Source organism: Scyliorhinus canicula, unplaced genomic scaffold (assembly GCF_902713615.1).
Source record: "Scyliorhinus canicula unplaced genomic scaffold, sScyCan1.1, whole genome shotgun sequence".
Classification (NCBI taxonomy): Eukaryota; Metazoa; Chordata; class Chondrichthyes; order Carcharhiniformes; family Scyliorhinidae; genus Scyliorhinus; species Scyliorhinus canicula.
Genome location: NW_024055820.1, coordinates 1,761,186 through 1,781,455, shown reverse-complemented (window position 1 = coordinate 1,781,455; position 20,270 = coordinate 1,761,186).

Below are 20,270 nucleotides of genomic sequence, written 5' to 3'. Positions count from 1 at the left end.
GGTTGGGTTACGGGTATAGGGTGGATACGTGGGTTTGAGTAGGGTGATCATTGCTCGGCACAACATCGAGGGTTGAAGGGCCTGTTCTGTGCTGTTCTATGTTATCACATTCGCCGAACAGGCCAAAGGTGTCCGGTTCCAAACCGGGCAGAAACATCCAATGTTCCTCATTTAGGAGCTGTTTAGCACACTGGGCTAAATCGCTGGCTTTGGAAGCAGACCAAGCAGGCCAGCAGCACGGTTCAATTCCCATAACAGCCTCCCCGGACAGGCGCCGGAATGTGGAGACAAGGGGCTTTTCACAGTAATTTCATTGAAGCCTACTCGTGACAATAAGCGATTTTCATTTTCATGTGGTCACTTTCCTAATGTTCACAATTAAAGAGGTGCTGGTTTAGCTCACTGAGCTAAATCTCTGGCTTTTAAAGCAGACCAAGCAGGCCAGCAGCACGGTTCAATTCCCGTACCAGCTTCCCCGGACAGGCGCCAGAATGTGGCGACTAGGGGCCACGAGGGATTGTATAGAATCAGATAAAGGAATAGTGAATGAGGGATTGTATAGAGTCAGAAAGTCTGAAGCGGTTCCATTGCATTCCTGCCTAAAATAATCAGATTGTGGTGTGAATAATTCAGAATCCCATTAAATTAATCCAGTAACCAAAATGACCAATTGTCAACAAGCCCCACTCTGACGAGTGGGAATGGTCAATTTGCTGGCCAAGTACTGAAGATTCCCGAGGCCGTGTTCCAAGGAAATTACTGTCAAAGTAGGAGCCAGAGACGGTTACTCTTCGACAGACTGATCACCCGCATGAGATTGTAAATGTCAATGTTTTAAAGTTAAGTTAACGTTTTTCTTTCAATAAATGTCTTTTTAATTTTACTATACAGAGAATTCTGACATTGCTTTAATTAAAGTATCGCCCGAACCAAAGCAAATTTATCAAATGGCTGAATCAGTTCTTAAGCCAATTAAGTTACAGATAACAAGTTCAGATAATACAAATCTTAAATTTTAAAACTTGCATTTCCGTAGCACCTTTCACGACCACGAGCTGTCCCAAAGTGTTACAGACAATGAAGTACTTTTGAAGAGTAGTCACTGTTGTAATGGAGGAGACGCAGCAGCCAATTTAACACAGCAAGATCCCACAAACAGCAGTGTGATAATGAACAGATGGTTTGTTGTCAGGGGGCTGGTTTAGCTCACTTGGCTTTACGATGCAGAGTCAAGGCCAGTAGCGCAGGTTCAGTCTCTGTACCGGCTGAGGTTATTCATGAAGGCCCTGCTTCTCAACCTTGCCCCTCGCCTGGGATGTGGTGATCCTCAGGTTACATCACCACCAGTCAGCTCTCTCCCTCAAAGGGGAAAGCAGCCTATGGTCATCTGGGACTATGGCTACTGTTGTCAGTGATGTTGATTGATAAACATTGCCCAGGACACTGGGAGAATTCCCCTGCTCTTTGAAATCGTGGCCTGATTGGGCGGTTGAGTCAGCATCTCATCCAAAAAGACAGACAGCAGCTCCAAAATGCAGCACTCCCTCAGTTTCCACTTCCTATTTGAGCCTCTGACATGTTTCTGTCTCTCTATCGCTCATGTCCTTTATTGCGAGAGAAATCAAGTACAGGAATGAGGCCATACCTGGAATATTGTGTGCAGGGGTCTCCCTATCTGAGGAAGGATGTTCTTGCTATGGAGGGAGTGCAGCGAAGGTTTACCAGACTGATTCCTGGGATGGAGGGACTGCTGTACGAGGAGAGGTGCGTCAGTTAGGATTGAATTCGCTGGAGTTCGGAAGAGTGAGGAAGGATCTCAAAAACTTACAAAAGTCTAACAAGTTCACACTGGGGAGAGACCATTCCCCTGCTCCGAGTGTGGGAAGGGATTTACCCGGTTATCCATCCTGAAGACACACCAGCGGATTCACACCGGAGAGAGGCCATTCATCTGCTCAGAGTGTGGGAAGGGATTCATTGATTCATCCACCCTGCTGACACACCAGCGAGTTCACACTGGGGAGAGACCGTTCACCTGCTCTGAGTGTGGGAAGGGATTCACTCGATCATCCATCCTGAAGACACATCAGCGAATTCACAAGTAATTACGGGGCTTGGATTCTGCTATTATTGCTGCTGTTAATCACATCCAGAACTGAACCATGTTCATTCTGACAGTTGAGTCCATGTTCATTCTGACAGTTGAGTGGTAGGGTCGGAGCGTTTCTTTCAGCTGGACTGGCCAGTCTCATGACTCTGCTTCCAGTGGGCTGATGTTCATTGAGCCTGGGAGAGCACATTTCCATGGAAATGACCCACAAAAGCTGATGAAGGACATTTATTTTATCCTGGACAGCAAAGTGTTATTCCTGCCACTCCAGTTAGATCTAAAATATATACGTTTGTCTCTGTTCCATTGAGTCTACAGCACATGGCCAGGTTGGTCGGATCAATTGGTCTGTGTCAGTATTTATGCTCCACATGAACCTCCACTCGGCCCTCTTCATCTCCCCCATCAGCATCTCCTTCTATTCCTTTCTCCCTCGTGTATGTATCTAGCTTTCAATTCAATGGATTCATGCTGTTCACCTTAACCACTCGCTTTGGGAGTGAGTTCCACATTCTCACCACTCACTGGGTAAAGAGGTTTCTACTGAAATTCCTATTGGATTATTGAAGCCTGCATAATATAAAGATTTCCATCAGGTCACCCATCAGTCTTCTCTTTTTCTAAAGAAAAGCAGCCCCTGCCTTTCCTGAGGGCTGGTTAGATCTGTGGCAAATGGAATTTAAGCCTGAAAAGTTTGAGGTGATGCCTCTATTCATCAAAGATTACTGTAGTCACGACTTCCCTGTCAGTGACTGAAGATTGAATAAGTAGTGATCCTTAATTCTAATGGTAATTAATGAATCAATAATCAATGAGTAGTTATATACAAGACTGAATTTTACTTGCTGTAAAATGTAAAACTTTAGTTACTGTTTATGGAAAGAATGTGCAATGAAGATAAAGATGGAATCATATTGAGCACAGAGGAAGATGATGGTCATTGTTGAAGTCCGCACCTGTGGAGTGGGCCGTGTGCTCCCCATACCACAATGTATTAAAAGTTGTGGGTCAGGTGAACTCCATAATACACTTTGGGGTTCTCTAAACCCTGGCCCATAACACCCCTTGTAAGAAATGTCTCCTGTAAGAAGTACCTGTGTAATGCCCTTAAAAAAAACTGAATAAATTAATTGAATATTATAGAGGTGGCTCATTTTGTGGAAATGACTAGAATCTTCTCTGTGGATTGAAACAACGGAGAAACTACAAACGTGGAAGAAAATAAAGTCCAAAAGGTGAATTATGAACCGTTCTACAAACTGAACTTAAAAATTCACATCTGAACTGCAATGAGGACTCTCCTCTCGCAGAAAGAACGTTGAATAATTATTATTGTAGGAAAGAAAACTTTCAGAAAACACAGCAGCAGTAATATTCCTTCTTCAGTGGACAGTGTTTCCTGGACATGGAATTCAGCTGTTATCAAGATGAACTTGTGAACATGAGATGGACATTGGAGGGATATTATGTGTATTTCAGGTCAGTTAAACATAGGGAAACATAGGACTTAGGAACAAGAGTAGGTCATTTGGCCCTGCGAGCCTGCTCCACCATTCAATACGTTCACAGCTGTTGTTAAGATATACATGCTATGCATTGGTAAGACTGGGGAAAGTATTTAAAATGCAGACCACAGCTATTTTGGCGGATTACGGAATCATGGATTTTGTGAAATATAGAATCCATAGGATCCCTACAGTACAGGAGGCCATTCGGCCCATCGAGTCTGCACTGGCCCTCCGAAAGAGCATCATCCCTTTTTTCTAATTAAGAGGCAATTTAGCGTGGCCAATCCACCTACCCTGCACATCTTTTTGGGTTGTGGGGGCGAGACCCACGCAGACACGGGAGAGAATGTGCAAACTGCACACTGACTGTGACCCAGGCTGGGATCGAACCTGGGTCCTCGGCCCCCTGAGGCAGCAGTGTTAACCACTGCGCTACCGTGCTGCCACAAGAGCACCATCCCTGAGCACATTCCCCCAACCCGTCACCCCAACTAACCTGCACATCTTTGGATACTGAGAGGCAATTGAACTTGGCCAATCCAGGCAGCCTGCACATCTTTGGACTGTGACAGGAAACCAGATCATCCGGAGGAAATCCACGCAGACAAGGGGAGAATGTACAAACTTCACACAGACAATCACCCAAGGCTGGAATCGTACACAGGTCCCTGTCGCTGTCAGGCAGCAGTCTTAACCACTGGAGTGCTGGCGTAGCATTACTGTCCATTTTAATATTCACATAATATATTTGTAGATCAAAGACAGAAGGACAGGAACTTGCAATCAGTTTGGAAATAACTCCCAATATCTCCTGTTCTCAAACACTTTGTCTGGAAAGTTAACAAATGGGATGATGCCACGGGCGAGATTCTCCGCAAGGGCAGAGAATCGTAAAGGCAGCCGTGGGACAGGCTGTGACCCACAGCAGCCTTCACGCCCACTTCCGGGGCCGATTCTCCCCCCCCCCCCCCGGGCGGGGCTAGGAGCACGGCCCCATGCATAACGGCGGCACGCATTGACAACGGTCGTCAAGGCCGCACGTCAAGCATCACGCCGGTTGACGCGGCCGATGATGTTGGCCACGCATGCGCAGTTGGCGTCTTTTCCCTCAGCCGCCCCGCAAGACGTGGTGGCTTGAGCTTGCGGGGCGGCGGAGGGAAAAGAGTGCGTCCGTTACGGACGCATGGCCCGCGATCGGTGGGCACCGATCGTGGGCATATGCACCCCCTTAGCACGGCCGTGGTACTGCCGTGCCAATCGGGCCCCCAGATGCCCCAAACGGGCATCTGGCACTCGTTTCACAACGGCAGCGAGCAGGTGTGTTTGCTGCTGTGTTGAAATGGGCGTGAAGGCCTGGCAGCTCGGCCCATCAGCCTCGGAGAATCGCCGCTCGCCGTTCGTGGCGTGGGTCGGTGGGGGGGGGGGGGGGGGGGGGGAGAGAGAGAGAATAGCGGGAGGGCGTGAAAAATGTTGGGAGGCCCTCCCGCTATTCTCCCACCCGGCGTGGGGGGGGGGGGGGGGGGGGCGGAGAATCACGCCCGTCACATCTTTAAAAGGCAAAGTCTTTAGTTCAAATCGTCACCTTGCTGTCAGTGGAAAGGGTTAACTTCTCTGCCCCCAGAGGTGTTGGAACAAACGGTCTCAAATGTGCACAACTGTTGACTTTGTGTAACTTTATTTTCAGATAAAAGAAGAACCAAACACCATTTTAAACTTTTTTTCTTGAAATGAAAATCGTTTATTGTCACGAGTAGGCTTCAATGAAGTTACTGTGAAAAGCCCCTAGTCGCCACATTCCGGCGCCTGACCGGGGAGGCTGGTACGGGAATCTTCAATTCTTTGGGCATTTTTCTCAGCTTTGCCCAAATGTGTTTTTCCTCTTTCTCCAGGCACCTTTCCAATTGATTCAAATAAAAAGAAAGAAAAATAAAAGTAAAACGATCAGCTTTCTGAGGGAACCAAAAGCTTCAATCTTTTTCCACGAAAAGAAGTTAGAGATGCTGGAACTTCCGAAGCTTGTGAGATCCAAAGCACAACGTTAAGGCTAAAGTTTAACTTCAGAGAATCTAACTTTTCACTGCCTTTTACAATTGTACAAATAAATTGCAATTCATACTTCAAGATTTTCTTTCACTCAGTAATAATAACGTCCCTTTTCCGGCAGAGACTCCAGATCAAATCCCAATTGTTCTCTTCCCTTGTAGCTGGTGTGTGGAGAAGATCATGTTCACTGTAGATCTGTCAGCCCAGAAACCGCACTGTGCTTCTGGATAAACTCAGTCTGCAAGTAGATGAATCTTTTAAACGTGACCCTAGTGAAGGAGTTCCAAATGATGCTTAGGAATGAGATGTCCCTGTAGTTGTTGTAATCTCCTCTGTCACTGCTGTTTTTATCAGTTGTGATGATTTTAGCATCATGCACGTGGAATTGTTCCGATCTCCCACTAGAGGAGGAGGTCGTGAAGGTATGACAGTCAATGGGACTTTGTGTTTGAGCAGTTCAGCTGGAATTTCATCCTTGATGGGCACCTTTGTGCTTGCTCGACAATCAATGGCCTTTTCCAGCTCAAGTGATGAGGGTTCCTTGTCCAACTCAACCATGACAGGAAGCTGCATGACAGTCAAACAGCGACTGGGAGATGTCCGTCTGATCGAGTACAGCTGACAGTCATGTTCAACCCAGCGGGACATCTGTTTACATCTGTCAGGATGTCACCATTTGGGATTTCAGGGGCACAACTTTGGTGATGGTCAGACCCAGAACCCTCTTCTTCCCATCACACACAGCACATTGATTTCTGTTATCACAGGCAGTTTGGAATTACTGGTGTTGGCTGTCCAGTGTTTATTTATACGATCGCTCCGTCTTTTACACATCTGTCTTGGCTACTTTCAGTGATGCAGTGTTCTCGGTGTTGGGTTTATTTGGTGTGGTGAATGTAACATGGTAATTCACACTGTATCATTGTAAGCGCAGTAGCGTTATCCGACCACTAGGGGGAGTAGCTCTGGGAATACTCAGGAGCTTGTACAGGGCTCCACCCTTGGCTCCGCCCACGACTCCTCCCCCTTGTGCTGCTGTATAAATGCCCTTGTCCAGAGTCAGCCTGCAGTTCACCGAGAGTTCATCAACGGTAACAGGCTGGCTCTGTAGTAAGTAGATTAAAGCCTATATTCATATCGGAAAACACGTGTCTGGTGAACTGATGGTTCCATCATGTTGTACATCAGGTCGGCTTTGTTTTTTGCTTCAATGACAGATGTAATCTCTGCTGAGTGGGTCTCAAACCAGTCTTTGTTGTGGGTTTCATCTTTACCATGGAATCCTGTAGGATCTTTACAGTGCAGGAGGCCGCCATTTGGCCCATCGAGTCTGCACCGACCCTCTCAAAGAGCACTCTACCTTGGCCCACTCCCCTGCTCTATCCCCTAACCCTGGCTGCTGCTGTGTGAGAAATGATTGAACTCAGTGACTTCCAACTTTCATCAATGTTGATTGATGAAGTTTTTATTGATGTGCCTGTGAAATATTTCACAGTTTAGTTTAATGCTCTTTGAAAATGTAATTTCACAATGGACATGTTACTGTGAAGAATGTGTGAGTCAGTAACAATTGTCAGCAAGGATTAATCAGCACTTTCTAATTGGAGTTGTTAATTAATAGAACCTGTCAAACTCTGAATTGTAGATTTTGGATCAAACATCAATTTAGGACGATCCTGTTAAGAGTTCTTGAATGAAGGAGAATATCACAGATGATGCTTTGAAAATGGACATCGCAGCCCCGAGAATCAGTGACATCTGAAAATATTAAACTGCAGCCAGTTCTAGGGTTTGTTAATATCAACAGAATCAAACCAGATATTGTCACACCATCAATCCTGGATGTGATTAACAGCAGCATAAACACCAAAATTCAACCCTTGCAGTCACTTGCCAACTTGCTGATGTCTCAGCTCATATCGTGACTGAGTGAATCCCTTCCCACAGTGTCGATGGTCGGTCTCGGCCCTTTGTGAATTTGTTGGTGTGCACTGAAGGTGGACGGCTTGATGAGCGTCTTTCCAATGAAACTGCAGCTGAACGGCTTCTCCATAGTAACTTCGCTGGTGTCTGAGCAGACTGGATGATTGAGTAAATCCCTTCCCGCACACTGAGGAGATAAATGGTCTCTCCCTGGGGTGTGAACACAATTGTGTATACTGAGATGAAAATGTGAACCTCATTCCACAAGACATGCAGCTGAATGCTCTGTCCTCAGAGTGAATTCATGGTGTAACATGAGTCGAGCTGGCTGAGTGAATCCCTTCCCACTCTCAATAGGTAAAAGGTCTCTCCTCAGTATGAACTCACTGGTGTAACATGAGACTGGCTGACTGAGTGAATCTCTTCCCACACACAGAACAGGTGAACAGCCTCTCCCCAGTGTGAATCCGCTGATGTGTACAAAGGTTGGATAACTGAGTGAATCCTTTCCCACAATTGTAGCAAGTGAATGGCCTTTCTCCAGTGTGAACTCGCTGGTGTTCAGTGATGGCGGAAGAACAAGTGAATCCCTTCCCACAAGTGTAGCAGGTGGACGGTCGCTCCCCAGTGTGAGTGTATTGATGTGCTGTGAGGGAAGAGGAATGCCTGAACTTTCACAGGAAGTGCAGCTGAATGGTTTGTCTTCTGCATGAATTCGCTAGTGTAACAGGAGGCCAGCTGATTGAGTAAATCCTTTCCCACATTCAGAGCAGGTGAATGGTCTCTCTCCTCTGTGAATACGTCGGTGAGTTTCCAGCAGGCATCGATAATCGAATCCCTTCCCACATTCCCCACATTTCCATGTCTTCATGATCCAGGTGTCCTTGTATCTCTCTAGTTCAGGCAACCAGTTGAAGCCTTGTCCACACAGAATACATGGATGTTTCCTCCTCCACGCGAATGGTGCAGGCTGTATTTTTGGTCCAAGCACTTTGCACAGTAAGTGTACTGGAACACTGTCACTCAGATGTGTCTGTGTCTCTGTGGTTTTCCAGTCACACTGCTGTTTAAACTGTTCTCCCACAGATAGAACAGACAAACATTTCTCCTTCCACATTCAAAGGCCATTGATTAACAGCTACTGATGAAGCCATTAACTCTGCCAAATGCTGTTGTAATATTTGAGTTTCCAGTCTTTGAATCCTCCCCTTTAATACCCTGTAAAAGGAGTTTACAAAATCCATCACTGTCAGTCCAGGATAGAAATTCTGAACAGACAATTCTAGCTTCTCTGGAACATTTTTTCCTCTCTTGTTCCCCCAAAGCTGTAAATCCCCGTCCCACACACACTCCCTCCTCCCTGGGCTGAAATCCAAACCCATCTCACCATCTCTTTCCTCCACTCCCAGTTTTCTCCCTCCCTCTCCTCTGCCTGGGTTCAGTTCTCCAGCTCCTGTCTGCAGTCTGACAATAAAATCAATGGGTCTTATTGGGGGTTTGGGGCCTCCAGCGGGTGTTTGTGAATCCTCCCCGCCCACCTGCCAGGGTTTCCTTCCTTCCCAGAGATCAGAGTCCTCATTGATTTGAGTGCAAAGTGTAAGCTCTTAATTATTATCCCCCCTCCCCCCTCCTCTGATATGAACCACCCTCCAGTGTGGGAAGCAGGATGGTGCCCGTTAACCTGGGCCTGTTCCCGGGAGGGAGGGAGAAGCTCCGCAGCTAGAAACCAGGGAGCTGAAAATGATGGTGAACACAGTAAGAACATAAGAACTAGGAGCAGGAGTAGGCCATCTGGCCCCTCGAGCCTGCTCCGCCATTCAATTAGATCATGGCTGATCTTTTGTGGACTCAGCTCCACTTTCCGGCCCGAACACCATAACCCTTAATCCCTTTATTCTTCAAAAAACTATCTATCTTTACCTTAAAAACATGTAATGAAGGAGCCTCAACTGCTTCACTGGGCAAGGAATTCCATAGATTCACAACCCTTTGGGTGAAGAAGTTCCTCCTAAACTCAGTCCTAAATCTACTTCCCCTTATTTTGAGGCTATGCCCCCTAGTTCTGCTGTCACCCGCCAGTGGAAACAACCTGCCCACATCTATCCTATCTATTCCCTTCATAATTTTAAATGTTTCTATAAGATCCCCCCTCATCCTTCTAAATTCCAACGAGTATAGTCCCAGTCTACTCAACCTCTCCTCATAATCCAACCCCTTCAGGTCTGGGATTAACCTAGTGAATCTCCTTTGCACACCCTCCAGCGCCAGTACGTCCTTTCTCAAGTAAGGAGACCAAAACTGAACACAATACTCCAGGTGTGGCCGCACTAACACCTTATACAATTGCAACATAACCTCCCTAGTCTTAAACTCCATCCCTCTAGCAATGAAGGACAAAATTCCATTTGCCTTCTTAATCACCTGTTGCACTTGTAAACCAACCTTCTGTGACTCATGCACTAGCACACCCAAGTCTCTCTGAACAGCGGCATGCTTTAATATTTTATCGTTTAAATAATAATCCCGTTTGCTGTTATTCCTACCAAAATGGATAACCTCACATTTGTCAACATTGTATTCCATCTGCCACACCCGAGCCCATTCACTTAACCTATCCAAATCCCTCTGCAGACTTCCAGTATCCTCTGCACTTTTCGCTTTACCACTCATCTTAGTGTCATCTGCAAACTTGGACACATTGCCCTTGGTCCCCAACTCCAAATCATCAATGTAAATTGTGAACAATTGTGGGCCCAACACGGATCCCTGAGGGACACCACTAGCTACTGATTGCCAACCAGAGAAACACCCATTTATCCCAACTCTTTGCTTTCTATTAATTAACCAATCGCAAGAAGTCTTACAACATCAGGTTAAAGTCCAACAGGTTTGTTTCGAATTACTAGCTTTTTGAGTACTGCTCCTTCATCAGGTGAATGAAGAATTAAATTCCAGAAATATATACAAAGTCAAAAACGCAAGTCGATACTTTGAATGCGAGTCTTTGCAGTGTAATGGCTTCTTCGCAGCCTTCAACACGTTATCGATGAAGACGAACATCTTGAGAAGGTAATCCCTACACCCCCACGACTTGCCTTCAAACAACCGCGCAACCTCAAACCATTGTTTACAGCAAACTCCCCAGCCTTCAGAACAACCACCACACCACACAACCCTACCAGGGCAGTCTCTGCAAGACGCGCCAGATCATCGACATGGGTACCACCATTACACATGAGAACACCACCCACCAGGTACGCGGTACATACTCGTCCGTCTCGGCCATCGTTGTCTACCTCATACACTGCAGGAAAGGATGTCCCGAAGCGTGGTACATTGGCGAGACCATGCAGACGCTGCGACAACAGATGAACGGACATCGCGCAACAGTCGCCAGACAAGAATGTTCCCTTCCAGTTGGGAAACACTTCAGCAGTCAAGGGCATTCATCCTCTGATCTTCGCGTCAGTGTTCTACAAGGCGACCTTCAAGATGTGCGACAACGCAGAATCACCGAGCAGAAATTTATAGCCAAGTTCCGCACACAAGTGCAGCCTCAACCGGGACATTGGATTCATGTTGCATTACATTCACCCCCCACCATCTGACCTGGGTTTGCAAAATCCTAACCAACTGTTCTGGCTTGAGACAATTCACACCTCTTTAACCTGTGATTATCCCTCTCTCCAGTGGCTCTGTCTGGACCTGTAGACTTAGTTATCTGCAAAGACTCACATTCAAAGTATGGACTTGCATTTTTGACTTTATTTCTGAAAGCTACCTCTTCATTCACCTGAGGAAGGAGCAATGCTCCGAAAGCTAGTGATTTGAAACAAACCTGTTGGACTTTGACCTGGTGTTGTGAGATTTCTTACTGTGCTCACCCCAGTCCAACGCCGGTCTCCACATGATGATTGTGAAGTGTTTGCTCCAGCTCACAATGCCCAGGCACTGATTAACAGCAGCTCCAGACCAATAAGGCGAGGGGGCAGGACTGGAGGACCGATTGGGAGCGGTGATCCTCCAAGCAATCAGAGTGAATGAGGGGAGTGGCTGATCCCGGATCTCCCTCATTGGCTGAGAATCTACATCATTTTGATTTCTTCCCATTGGCCACGTGGGCGCAGATTCCACAACCTCATTTCCTGCCTGAGGTGTTAACCAATGGAAAAATTTGGAGGACCGGATGGACTCGGTCCTCCAGCCAATCAGACTGCAGACTGTGTGTGAATGACGATTGAGCTTCACACAGAGTGAAACTTATTCCGGAGTCAAACTTTTGAGTTTGCACTTTCTTTCCACTTCAGTGGACTTTAAAAAAAAAGTCCATTGACCCTTCTACATAACTGTTACAAGGAACAACAAACGTTAACCCGGTTTCTCTCGCCACAGATGTGGCACAGTATTGAGCACTGCTGCCTCACAGCGCCAGTCACTATCAATTCTGGCCTTGGATGACTGTGTGGAGTTTGTGCATTCTCCCCGTGTCCACATGGGTTCCCTCCGGGTGATCCAGTTTTCTCCCATGTGCAGGTTTGGTGGATTGACTATGCTAAATTGGCCATGCTAAATTGCCCCTTAGTGCCCAATGATGAAGTGGGGTTACGGGGAGAGGGCAGGGGAAGTGCACCTGGGTGGGGTGCTCTTTTGTAGGGTAAGTGCAAACCCGATAGGCCGAATAGCCTCCTTCTGCACTGGAGGGGTTCTATGATGCTGCCAGACCTGTTGAGTTTACCTCGCATCATCTGTTTTTACTCTACATTAAACACATTTTTAATCCACTGATATTTATTGAACCACTGTACCATCAACTACTAGGAGCAGTGTGTTGATGTTTCAGCTACTTTGTAGTAATTTTCTCTCTCACAGTCTGATCTGATGGGACTGTCTGGTGGTATTTCCTTTGTGGGTACAAACCCAACACTTATATTCAATTTTTCAGCATAAAGATATGACATAAATAGGTATGAGAATGCGGTTCCCGGGTAGTTCATTTTTCTACTATCGAGTGGCCATTAAGGCTAAATAGTCCAGAGAGTCCAAAATTTATAATGAAGAACTTCATCCTGAGTTCTCATCTGCGTTGGAGACTATCTTCTTGCAATCGGATAGATGTATCCAACTGGAACGTCCTTCAAGCTTGACCGAAGTTGGTGTCGTCAGTAGTACCAGGAAAGGTCCAATCCAGCGTTGTCCTAGTTTCTTTCTGTCCCAATTTTTCACCAATACGTAATCTCCGGGTTTGATTACTGGATATCGAAGGACGGCTGTCCCTGTTGTCCCTGGGAGATGCGCCTGTTTCACCTGTGAGTGGAGAAACTTCAGAGAAAGTGTTAATTGCTTTAAATAGTTCTGCATTTGTTCACCCATCACATGGAGGTCGACGCCCTCCAGGGGTTTTTTGTTGGCATCCCAGGGAGTCCTCCTTGGCCGACCAGAGACTATCTCTGCAGCCGACGGTCCGGTCCGCGAATGTGGAATCACCCCCATGTGAAACAGCACCAAGGGTAATACCTTTAGCCAATTTTATCCAGTTTCTTCAGTCAATTTAGATCATTTTTCTTTTGAAGTCCCATTGGCTCTTTCCGTTATTCCTGCTGCCTGCGGGTGATCCGTGCAGTGCAATTGCTGTTTGATTGCGAGTGCTTCGCACAGTTCAGTATTGATTCGAGCCACAAAATGTGGTCTGTTGTCTGAGCTCACCATTTTGGGTACCCCAAAGCGAGGAATAACTTCTATTAACAACAACTTCACCACTGTATGCGCAGTACAATTTATGGTGGGAAAGGCTTCAATCCATTTACTAAACACATTGATTAATACTAAACAATATTTGTAGCACTGTCATTTTGGTAAATCAAGCTGTATACAAGCAAAAGCGCCATCTGGCAAGGGAGTGGTTCCTGGAGGGCATTTAATACCTTTACCCTTATTATGTTTAAAGAAAATGAGGTATCGATCCAGCCACGTTTGCGCTGCTGTATTCAAATCTGGGTGCCACCATGTTTTCAGGAGCAGCTGTATCATTCCCTCCTTGCCAAGATGGGTACAAGAATGCAAATAATCAACAAGTACTGGCAATAAAGAATCCGGAGTACAAACTTGAGCAACTGGAGTAAGCCAGAGGTCCCGTGTCAAGGCGTGTCGCGTCTTTTCGTCCGACGTCACTTCGTCCAACGACACTTCGTCCACGTCTTTTGGTCCAACGTCTTTTTGTCCGCCCGTCTTTTGGTCCAACGTCACTTCGTCCAATTATCCAATTACAAATTAACTCCGTATAAAACCATTTAATTGATAAAATGCAAGTACAATACAGCAAGTGAATTTAATTGCTAAAATGCAAGTAATTGATATAATGCAAGTAAAATGCAAGTTGAAAAATGCAGTTAAAAAATCTAAAAATGCAGTTAAAAAATCTAAAAGTTTACTAATTACTTAAAATTCCCAAAATTACTTAAAATTGATGTAAATTATAAGCAACATTCCTCAAGAAATCAATTTTTGTTGTAGAATCATATTGAACGACCAATCTTTTGAGGCGTTCAGTTATTTTCTTATATCGCGTACATGAAGTCGACTGATCTCCCCAAAGAATTTGAGCCTTTTTGCCTATTATGAACCCTTCCTCTTCCTTCAGAGTTTTGATTAACCTCCGGATATTCAAATGAGCTCCACCCGCCGAACGCTTTATCGCAGAATGAAACCCCTCAGCAGCATTATTTGTTATTTGCGAATTAAGAAAGAGAACGGTAATATCTATCCTTTAACGAGGCTCGTTAAAGGAAAGAGAACGATAATAACTATCCTTTAACGAGGCTCGTTAAAGGAAAGAGACCTTTAAAAATAAAAATCCTTTATTGCATATTATACCTTGCTATGTGCATTAGAGAAGATTTCTATTTACAAAAAGTTATTGTGGGGAGTGGAGTGGAGTGCTACTAAGCAAGTTACAAAAAGTCAAGTCACAAAAAGTCTTTGACGAAAAAAATCATCGGACAAAAAGACGTTGGACCAAAAGACGGGCGGACAAAAAGACATTGGACCAAAAGACGTGGACGAAGTGTCGGTGGACGAAGTGTCGTTGGACGAAGTGACGTCGGACGAAAAGACATAGCACCGTGTCAAGGAGTGCGAACACCCCATTGACTTCCATAGTGCTCGCTCAGAATCAGAGGCGTCCCTCTGTAAACTTTGAACTTCAGTTATCTCTGGCATGTCCTTCGTTCCTAATGCAGGTACCTGGTTTAGAGCCTGATTAGCCCCACTGGGAACAATTAAAGAGGTTGATGAAGCTGCAGCTTTAGCAGCTGAATCAGCACAGGCATTCCCTAATTGAACAGGAGTGTCCCCCTTCGTGTGCGCAACACATTTAATAATTGCCAATTGACGGGGAAGCTGAACAGCATCAAGGAGATTTTTAACCCAAATTGCATTTATTTTTTAATAAACAATTTTATTGAGGTAGTTTTTGGCTTTGTAAACAGTTACATACATCAACAGAAAGAAAGCAACAAAGGCAAAAATGTGCAAACATCCACGTACTTTCAATACTTCAATCGTAACATACTGCACAAGCCTCTCCCACTGGTACTACCCGCCATTTTATCCCTCCTACTCTACTCCCCCCCCCCCCCCCCCCCCCCCCACCCACCCCCTGCTGACGCTCACTCTCCCGCAAAGAAGTCAATAAATGGTTGCCATCTCCGGGCGAACCCCTATACAGATCCCCTGAAGGCGAACTTAATTTTTTCCATACCCAGGAAACTCGACATGTCCGCAAGCCACAACTCAGTCTTCGGGGGCTTTGGGGCCCTCCACGCCAATAGTATTCGTCGTCGGGCTATCAGGGACGCAAAGGCCAAAACATCGGCCTCTTTCTCCCCCTGGACTCCCAGGTCTTCCGAAACCCCAAAAATTGCCACCCCTGGACCCATCGTCACCCTTGTTTTTAGCACCCGGGACATGACGCCCGCAAATCCCTCCCAGTACCCCCTAAGCTTCGGGCATGCCCAAAACGTGAACGTGGTTCGCTGGTCCTCCCGCGCACCTAGCACATTTGTTCTCTATCCCAAAGAATTTGCTCATCCGAGCCACCGTCATGTGGGCCTGGTGAACGACCTTAAATTGAATCAGCCCGAGCCTGGCACATGTCGCGGTCGAATTTACCCTACTCAGGGCCTCTGCTCACAGCCCGTCCTCCATTTCCCCGCCTAGCGCCTCCTCCCATTTAAGTTTCAGTTCCTCGGTCTGGGACCCTTCCGCCCTCATGAGAACCCAAATTGCGTTTTGAATGGGAGCCCCCGTAGAGGTGAGAAAGCCTCGTTGTTGCCAGAGACGGCCAAAATCGTGGTCACGTCAAAGGCATACCTGGAATCGGTGTAAATGTTTACACTTTTGTCAGTGGCCAAAATACATGCTCAAGTAAGGGCAAATAGCTCGGCTTTTTGTGCAGAGACGGGGGTCTGGAAGGCTGTTGCTTCCCGAACGTCAGTGTCCGTAACCACGGCATAACCCGACTGTGAGACTCCAGTGAGAGAATTGGAGGAACTGCCCATCAACATTAAAAAATTGGTTCTGGATGTTCCAGAGGGTGATCAGTTAAATCTGGGTGTGGTGCGGTAAGGAAGTGGTTCCTAAGCAAGCAGTCGTGCGGTGCGTCATTAAGGTTATCGGGGGGCTGATTGAGGAACACAGCAGGATTTAAGGTTGAACAATAAGTAAAAAGAAAGGTAGGGGTTCTGCAGCAGTGAAACCTCATAAGGGCTCAAGTGAGCTTGAGTCAAATGTTGGGTTTGCTGAGACGTTAGGAGAAACGCCATTTTGACGGCCTTCCTATCTTAGGAACTGGCAGAATCGGGGTGTTACAGGGCGATTGACATGGTATCAAAATTCCCTGAAGGAACGATTGAATCATGACCGAGACTCTCTCTTCAGCCTCGGGGGGTAATGGATACTGTGAAATGCAGGGTAAGGGCATATCAGGCTTGACTTTAATAACGACAGGAGGTACAGTAGTGAGACCAACTTCATGTTTGGAAGCGGGACCATAAGTCCGCGGGGACTTCCGAAATTGGAGTTTGGGCTGATCGATGGTGGTGTAATGTGCCGGTGATACAAAATGGCTGTGAAAAGTATTCTGAAGTGCCGTTGGGGAAGGTTTGCTTTGCTGTAAGGATCAGCATGTCGGCGTATTGCGGCTGCCAGAAATCCCAAGGATTTGGCACTGTAGCCTTCATTGACAGTAAGGGTCACGTGGGGTGATACGAGTCCGGACTGATGCCACAGGCCATGGGGTACCTCAACAAGAAAGGCAGAACTTTCCTTTCCTTCAGCCAAGCCGACTAAGGAAACAAGTTGCAGAGACCCTAGGGCTTCTTGGTAAATGCTCTCTAATTTAGCTGAGCATCCCGTATGATCGTAGCATAGAGTCACATGTAGATGAGGAATATTTAAGGGAGGTGAAAAGTGGGAGGGATCAAAATCAATCGACCACCACTGTGGGGCAGTGAAAAGTGGAAAGTTCCAAAGTTGGGCTTGTGGGATGGATGAGATGGTTATGCCATTATCGAGGCAAACTATCTCCACCTGTAAGGGACACAGCAAGTCACGCCCTGCGAGGTTAACGCCGAGGACCCGGGTAACCGTGAAAGGAATGCAACATTCCCGGCCCTCGGCTTCGTAAGTGAGTAAACAGCACCTTCCCCCATAAAACCAGCAAATTCCACATGGTTATCAGAAAGGGGAAATCTATGCTTCAGAACTAATGTCCAATCCAATGTAGAATAAGTAGCACCCATGTCAATCAAAAAGGAGATGGGCATGCCTTCTATGTAAATCATAGCTGTGGGCTCGTCAGAGTGGTCCGCTGAAAGGACCGGAAAGTTCGATCGGGCTAGTCAATAGGGGTTAGAGGCAGTGAAGGGTGTCTGCCGACAGGGTGAAATCTACCTTGTCGTCGGGGTGATGGGCAATCCCTAGCGTAGTGGCCTGGCCGTGGACAGTTGAAGCAAGTGACATTGTATTTTGCTGGAGGACGGCGCGGAGGAGCGCTGTCGAAATCCTCCGTGTGTGCAGTAGGAGCCTGCGGACGGTAACCAAATTCAGGAGGATCAGCGCAGTCTGGACGATAGTAACGCAAATCTGTCTGAGAGTTTTGACCTTTAGGATGTCTTCTTTGAGAGGGACGTTGGACAAATTCGGATTTAATTCTCGGCATATTGTCTTAATAACGGGTCTCCTGGTTGCGGCCGTTGCTCCAGTAATAAGAAACAGCTCGTTTCATTTGAGATTTTGAATTATTAGACCAGTCCATATTATTAATTTTAATACTGGATGCTACCCGGTCAGGCAATACCTGCATTAGTAGAGCGTTAAATTGGGGAGACTGATTTCCTGCATTGAAAGCAAGGTCACCAGAGTAAAAAGAGTGTATACGCTGCAGAAGCAGTCAAAAAAGTCTGGACCATCTTCCTTAGAAGTAGGGGTACACTCCAGAAGTCTGGCGATATCAAGGGATTTACGGAGAGCCCGTTTTGGAGCCGGGAACATTAAGGTATGCTGATCGTCCTCAGTTTGGTCTGCGGCGCTGAAGGCAGTCCACGTGTCACCATGAAGTCCTAATTAATTTTTCCACTTCTCCCCTATTTCAGGGGGAAGTGATGAATGAATCAGTGAATGTTGATCACGTGCAGTAGCATTGTACATGGTAGGACCGTCGTCTCAAACATTCAATGGGTCAGTTTTGCAGGAGGGACACTGGGACATGATGAAACAAAGCTCCTGGGGTTTAAAAGCCTGCCAAACCTCTATGAATGGCTCATCATTGTCGCCCGCATGTGGGTTGATGACGCTCCTAATGGGATAATTTGTGGGAGGAGGTGGTGGCAGGAAAGGCTCCTCCTCCGTAGGTTGAAGTGACAAATCACGAAGAGCTTGATTGACAGAGGTGAAAGGCTGTTCCATATTTAGGAGTTGAGTTTGCGAACGAGTGGGTGATGCGACGGGAGATGTCGCAGCGGGAATTTCATTGGCGGAGGGTCCGTAAGGGGGAGGCTGTACTTGGGGCGGTTGCACTGACGGAGCGGGGAGGCTGGACATAGGGGAGGTCTAGGGGTCAACTCCTCCTCTTCCCCAGTGTCGCCTGAAAAGGGAAACATTGGCATGCCAGAGCAACTGGAAGGATCCTCCGTTCGTTTAACCAGTGGGCTAGCCCAACTTGCCTAGTGGTAGGAGGTCTCTTATTGCCGAATTGCTGTTTAGTGTTTTCATGTTTTCTATCCCAAAGCTCAGATTCCAATTTTAAAGTTTCCCAATTTTTTACTTTACCGTCCACACACTCATCAATCCCTTTTCTGTGGGCGTTATCCCTCCAACTCATCAAGAGTGATTGCTCGTGGCGTTTAGTGGACTGTTTCTTTCATTCTGAAATTAAAGCTTTCCATTTGAAGGCTGTGTTTTTTTCCCCAAATCACTTTTTCTGCAGCAATGCAGTTGTCAAAGTTCCAAGTGCCAGCTAGTGACCAGATATCGTTACCTAATTTATTGTTCAGAGCTGATGATCTACGAAAATTACATTCTTGAGAAGGGGTTTCTGAACACAAAGAACAGAGGAGAATTGCCCCCAATCTTGTCTAAAGTTTGTCCCATAACGTCAGTGTATTATGCACCTGGCAAAAAATGTTTCAAACAATTCCTTTTTGCAAAATCATATCACAGGGTCCCTGTAAATGGGCTGGAATTGTTATCAGGAGAAAGAGACCCAAATGAACATGGTTCAGCCCTGAATGTGAGGAACAGTAAAATCCAATCACTGTGGTTACTTGTGGCCTCGTTGGTGTCTCAGCAGGTTGGATGAAATGGTGAATCCCTTCCCACACTGAGAGCAGGTGAATGGCTTCCCCCCAGTGTGAACTCGCTGGTGTGACTGCAGGGCAGATAACTGAGTGAATCCCTTCCCACACTTGGCGCAGGTGAATGGCCTCTCCCCAGTGTGAATTCTCTGGTGCCTCTGCAGGTCAGATAAAGTGGTGAATCCCTTCCCACACTCCGAGCAGGTGAATGGCCTCTCCCCAGTGTGAATTTGCTGATGATGTATAGTGAGATTCGATGACTGTCTGAACCCAGCCCCACAGTGCAAGCACCTAAACGGTCTCTCATCAGTGTGAACACGTTGATGACTCATCAGATCCCCAGAACTTTTATAGGACTTCCCACAGTCTGGACATTGGAATGGTCTCTCATCAGTGTGAATTCGCTGGTGATTCCGCAGGTTGGATGACATAGTGAATCCCTTCCCACACTTGGAGCAGGTGAATGGTCTCTCCCCAGTGTGAACTCGCTGGTGTGTGGAGAGAGCAGATGGCCACGTGAATCCCTTCCCACACTCGGAGCAGGTAAATGGCCTCTCCCCAGTGTGAATTCGCTGATGTACAGTGAGATGAGATAATCGTCTGAACCCAATCCCGCAGGGAGAGCACCTAAACTGCTTCTCATTAGTGTGAACACGTTGATGTCTCATCAGTGCCCTAGAACTTTTATAGCTCTTCACACAGTCTGGACATTGAAACGGTCTCTCATCAGTGTGAACCCGCTGGTGACTCAGCAGGTGGGATGACTTAGTAAATCCCTTCCCACACTTGGAGCAGGTGAATGGTCTCTCCCCAGTGTGACTACGTCGATGAATTTCC